The following is a 6,065-nucleotide window of genomic DNA, read 5'->3' as shown; positions in this document are numbered from 1 at the left end:
CACACACACACACACACACACACACACACACACACACACACACACACACACACACACACACACACACACACACACACACACACACACACACACACACACACACACACACACGTTACAAGCAGTCCAATGTTTATGGGTGCTCTATGATTAGTATGACTAATTGATCAGACAACGACTGGATTAGATATACTGCACGTATTGTGGGTTAGCTGGATTCATTGTCGTCACCTCTATCAGCGCTGGCGCCCCCTGCTGGCTGAGTGACGTTCGCTTTGGCATTCTTGCCTCTTGGAGTTCGTAGTACCCAGACTGCCAAGGTAGACTGTTGTATCTGTCAGGTTGGGTGTTGGTCTGCGTGTGACTGAACTCGTACTGCTGCTGTGGGTTGGTTCTGTCAGGCTGGGTGTGAGTGTCCCTGTGACCGTACTCACACTGCTGCTGTGGGTTGGTTCTGTCAGGCTGGGTGTGAGTGTCCCTGTGACCGAACTCACACTGCTGCTGAGGTTGGTAGGCTCTGTCATGTTGTGTAAAGATCTCTTTGGGATCGGTGTCATACTGCTGCGGTGGTTGATAGCGTCTGGCAGGTTGTGTGATGATCTCTTTGGGATCGGTGTCATACTGCTGCTGTGGTTGGTAGCTTCTGTCCGGTTTGGTGTGTTCCATACCAATAACTGACTCGTGCCGCAGCGGTTGTCCTGTGTCCGCCCTGTCACGATTACGATAGGACCCGTGCATCTTTCGCTTGTTGTGGTGATTATCAACTGTGGCGCCCTCTTCTGGAGGTGTCTGACAGTCAATGCGCTCGCACATGTGGCGAAAGCATGCCGGGATTCTGGGAACGAAGAGAGTAACCAGTTTCTTAATGAGAACCCCGCACACGGCAAGTATGAGTAGCATGATTAGGGAATCAGGACTCAAACGAACGGGTGTGTTCGCTTCATGTATAGCAAGCTTATTCCGACTGTCTTCTGTTGCCGTTCCGTCTTTCCCGTTGATGGAGTCTGCGTTGGCAGATTTTTTCACGAGTTTTCGTAATATTTTAATGAAGTAGTGCTTGTCGCCAAAGTGTGTGCTGTCAGTAACAGTGGCCGGTTCTGATACTGTCGCAGTCGCAGTGTTTCTGAAGTATAGAGTATCGGATATTTTCACTACCGGTAGGTCATCGTGGATAAATACACGGCAATGAAGTTCTTTGTTGTTATCATTCGATGAAAACGTGCGACTCAGGAGACTTTTTGTTGTGAACGTCTTGTTTCTTGAACCCGCCTCCTCTGCTTGGTTGGAGTCGGCAGTGATATCTTCACCATTCAGGCGCCAGGTGATGCTAGCTGCTGGATTACTGCTGTCTGATACACAAGAGAATTGTAGCCTTCCGTGCGGTGATAGGGAGCTGTCTATAAGAGACATGGCAACTGACTGCGGTGCCACGAGTACCGTTAGTTTAGCCGTGTCTGATCGAGGTCTATCAGCTGGCATTACCTGATCCCGCTGCCACTCACAGAAGAACTCTGCATCGCCATCATCGAGCTGTAGGTCGGCTATCAGAATGCTGTAGTCGCCTGTAGCGTGCCTGTTGTCGTCAATGTAAGCGTACCTGTGTTCATCACTGAGATGTAGTGGGTCACCGTTACGATACCACTGAGCAATGGGTGGACTATGTGCATCACTATCATAGCCTAGGTCGAGCTTACAGTGCATGGTGACGTCGGTACCTATAGCTGCTGCTCTGTCACGTGGTTGCTGCAGGAACTGCGCCGCCGTCCGCATGATCGCTGCGGACAGCACAATCGCCGTGACCAGCTTCATTGCAGCCATTGTTCTTAGATTCTTGTGAGACTACCGTTGATGTAACAACTGTTCTCGGTGTCGTAGGTTTGGTGTCGGTGAGATATAGGATTGTAGCGATCACTACAGTCCAGATGATGACAATAGTATGCACGTCTCTCACAGAAGTAACACGGACGAATTCTCAACCATCACAATGTCGGTAAGCAATAGCGCGTTCAAGTTCTCAATGTAGGATAATCAAGCAAAAGTTTACTAAGCAATGTATCTGCTGATCACTGATATCTTCTCTGCACACGTCTAACGTAGGTTTTCCACATCCATCGTCTTTGCTCGTTAGCACCTCGTTTCCACATCCATCGTCTTTGCTCGTTTTCACCTGCCTTTTAAGCAGATTCCCTCGGTGATTTCCCTGAAGGGAAATCACCGAGGGAATGAATTATTTCCCCTCAGCACATGAGATCCACACATGATGCCCGATAGACACACAGATGCTGATGAAACACTGCTACACTGCGATTATAGATGCTTTGTGTAGCGTCTTACATGTGCTGCCATGGCGTGTACATTGTTTACTATAGATTAGTATATCACATCATGTGATACTATAATCATGTGATGCACATCCAGTCATGCTATGCAAATAAAGACGTATCCAGGGTTGTCCAAGCTTTTTAGCTCATCACCTTGACATCGTCAAGCTGAGCTATTGCCATGGGTCGTCGTCCGTCGTACGTCCGTCCGTCCGTCCGTCCGTCAACATTTCGCTTCGGTCAACGATAACTCAGGAACCGTTTGGCCCACATGTTTGAAATTGGGTATAGTTGTTACTGCTATGCTCCCATATTAAACGTAGAGGTTTTGATATTTAAAAAAAAATTATGCAAATTAGGTATGGTTTGGCAATTATATAGCATATTATATAGACACAAACAGTGTGGTGTCCCACTCGTCTGGTTCGTTTTACAAGATTTTATTGACAATATCTTTAATGCAAAATTGGTATTTCCTCTCCACCCTGCCGATAAAACGTCTATATTAGAGTAAAGATTTACAAAACATGTCGGAACGCAGCATAACCTATTTATTTCAAACGCCATCACTACAAAGCTGGTATAGCGCCATCTACGGTCACAAATTGTGATTCATAATAGGCGTTTTTAGGCGTTTTTATCTAAGCGAAACCGGTAAATCGGTTTCCTAAATCACGTGATCAGTGCATGGTTTGGTGAAAGCGCTTTTGTTACATAAAAACAACGCAAGCTGGCAGACCATTTGGTTAGGATTTAGCTGATCTTTGTACGTTTTTATAACACATTAACTTATTATTCTTATATAATCATTTATTAAGAAAACTACTTAATAACTTACGTTTGACTATCCGCCATATTTATTATATTATTATTTTGAATTTTTCGATGGCCTTTGCCATGCAAAACAAACATTTTCACCCCACATGCAGTGCTTCAAATTTACACACAGAGTGTCCCAGATTGCATCTCAGAGCTTCTACCCGGACCCCCCTAGCACTGAGCAGCACCTCCATGCTATAATGAATGAAAGTGTCAATGACACTGTAGCTCACCACAAAAAAGGACTCTGTGTCGTAAATTTGAAGCACTGCATGTGGGTGAAAATGTTTGTTTGCATGGAAAGGCGTTTTTTCGAAGCGAAAGCGCTTTTACGGTTTTGCAAATCTTCGCATTTTATCCTAGACGGTTTCGCGAAAGCGCTTTGTAACGTTTCTCGTTTTATCTTAAGACGGTTTGCGCAAGTCGCTTTTGGCGACCGTGCGAAATCGGCGCCAGCGAGCGATTTCAGACGGTTCGAACATTCAATATTGGCGATAGTCAAAGCGTAAGTTATTAAGTAGTTTGCTAATAATGATTATATAAGAATAATCAGTTAATGTGTTATAACATACGTAGCAAAGATCAGCTAATGCCTAATCGAACTTGGTGATTCTATCTTGCGTTGTTTTTATGTAAAGGTAACAAAGCGCTTTTCTATCAAACCGCTGATACGTCGATTTAGGACACGGCCGATTTACCGGTTTCGCTTCGATAGACACGCCTTTTGTTATAATAATTAATTCGCGCATATACAGATGGGGCAATGCGTTTGCTATAATGTAGTCGTCGTAACTACGTTCTACTACTTAGCCATCTATTCTATAGTAGGTACGTCGCTGTTGCTCAATTAAAACTGGACTTCTTCTTACTCCCTCTTTGTGTCCTTTTTTGTGGTCGAGCTACAGTGTGCGTTGACCTACTGTTCATTCATTATAGCATGGGGGTGCTGCTCAGTGGAGGGGTCCGGGTAGAAGTTGAGTATGGGCAATCTGGACAGTGCTAGTGTGTAAAGTTGAAGCACTGCATGTGGGGTGAAAATGTTGTTTTGGCATGGGCAAAGCCATCGGAAAATTCAAAATAATAATATAATTAATAATAAAATAAATTCAAAATAATTGTCAGTTCAGATGCAAAATATTGAAAGTAAAAGGTTATGCACCATAGATTAATTGGGTACTATAACACGCGTATATAAGATAGCCGAGTCGGTTTCGAGTTAGTGTTAGGGTTAGGGTTAGGGTTGCATGGGTTGGGTTTGGGTTAGGGATAGGGATATGGTGACTGTTTGTACGTGTGTGTGGGACTGCCGTACCCGTAGCCTCTGCGTATAAACAACGTGTTGAACTTCTTGTGTATACACCAGCATGGCGGCTATGATATTTAGAGTGGCGGGTGCATTTTAGGATGGCGGGCCTCGACGATCCCGCCATGCTATAAGTGCTCTTGGAGAACCCTGCTATCTATATTGACTTTCCTATCACTTTCCTATTGGCTACCAACGGCAACGCACATGATATGATGAGCGTAAACGTATTACTCATGTACGATCACTGAGGGCAGCAGCATGAGGATTGAGGAAAAGGTAAAAAACCGACCGTGCACAAGACGTCTGCGTGTGACCAAGGTGTTCGCAACTAGAGACACCACGTGGGTCAGGTGATGCACATGTACAAAGGCAATATTTCCCTTGTCGCATATTTTCACCGCAGCGGTTCCCAAATGGGGGAATTCTGGCTTAAAGTGATTACGTCACCGTAAATAGTAAAACATAAAATTAATATTCTTTTTCACAAAATATAAGTAATTCTGTTCACTTTTTATGGTTAAATTGCTGCATTATACTTCTTATTTTACTATATTGTTCGATGTGAACATACACTCGTGACGCATACATAGCCCATAGCAAGCAATTAATGTAAGGAACACTAATATCAAATCGTCCAGGTTTTTTGGATTTTTAACTAGTTGAGAAACAATCTTATCAGGTAAGAATTTTACGATACGTTTAGTCCCGTTAGTTCTTACTTTTAATGTAAAAAAATGGCAACAAACATTTTACAAATTTTACCATAGAAAATTCGTGACGTAGTCAATTTAATTGTAAATATTGCTGATGAAAGTCCATATGCGCTTGCTCAGTATGAGAAGCGTCATTGACATTGATACACACAAACTGATAAAAACCTACTGTAAATTGTGGTTTGCAGATGTTAGAAATAGTAGTTTGGTGTTTAGAAATGTCGCGACGGTGGTTGCATATAATGGGTTAGTCGGCGGCAGCGCGTTTGATGTAGTATGGATGATGGAGACGAGAAACGGTTGAGAGTCAGTTGTTGTGCATGTGGGCAGCGGGTGTGGTTGTCTGCGCGCGCGACTGATTTCTTTGTTAGATAGAAATGTATAAATGGAAGGTTCTTGGTTGAAAGGGGAAGAACGGACGAGAGTGTGCGGGTCACGCGGATGCGTGCCTCTGTGCGCACGCACGGGGGTGCTTTGAGAAACAAGAATACTATTTGCTAAACACAACTGCTTGGACTTTGGAGTTTTCTTTCATCTCTACAACAAATCTACTTTGAAACGGGTAACGTCACATCTTCGTTACATTTTTGATGCCGTCGACAGTTCGAACCGGGTTTGCTGACATAACGCAGAATGCTACCACTACAAACGATTCACGAGCCACGGAGCCACAGAAGATACTACGCAAGGAAGATAGAGACGGAAGAATTAAGACACAGGAGGAGTCGCTGGGTACACCGCTGGCAAGAAGACTGGAGAGAGAGAAACGGAGAGCGGACGAGAGAGCAAGAGAGAGAGAGAAAGAGGGAGAGACGGAAAGAAAGAAGGCAGCATAGCATAACGTCTATATAGAACTGACACACGCACACGCATAATAATAATAATAATAATAATAATAATAATAATAAT

At 44.0% G+C, this 6,065-nt stretch overlaps 1 long non-coding RNA gene across 1 annotated transcript in view; it reads left to right on the top strand.

Moving 5' to 3' along the window:
* The first annotated feature begins 3,950 nt into the window (after positions 1–3,950).
* Positions 3,951–6,065, top strand: part of LOC106815566 — a 22,883-nt gene continuing 20,768 nt past the window's right edge. The window contains exon 1 of the long non-coding RNA XR_001394759.1: positions 3,951–3,961. This is a non-coding gene — a long non-coding RNA (uncharacterized LOC106815566). The remainder of the gene's footprint in view (positions 3,962–6,065) is intronic.

The sequence above is a fragment of the Priapulus caudatus genome, unplaced genomic scaffold (assembly GCF_000485595.1).
Source record: "Priapulus caudatus unplaced genomic scaffold, Priapulus_caudatus-5.0.1 Scaffold1149, whole genome shotgun sequence".
Taxonomy (NCBI): Eukaryota; Metazoa; Priapulida; class Priapulimorpha; order Priapulimorphida; family Priapulidae; genus Priapulus; species Priapulus caudatus.
The sequence above is the reverse complement of the archived record's forward strand: the minus strand, read 5'-3'. Positions and strand labels throughout refer to the sequence as shown.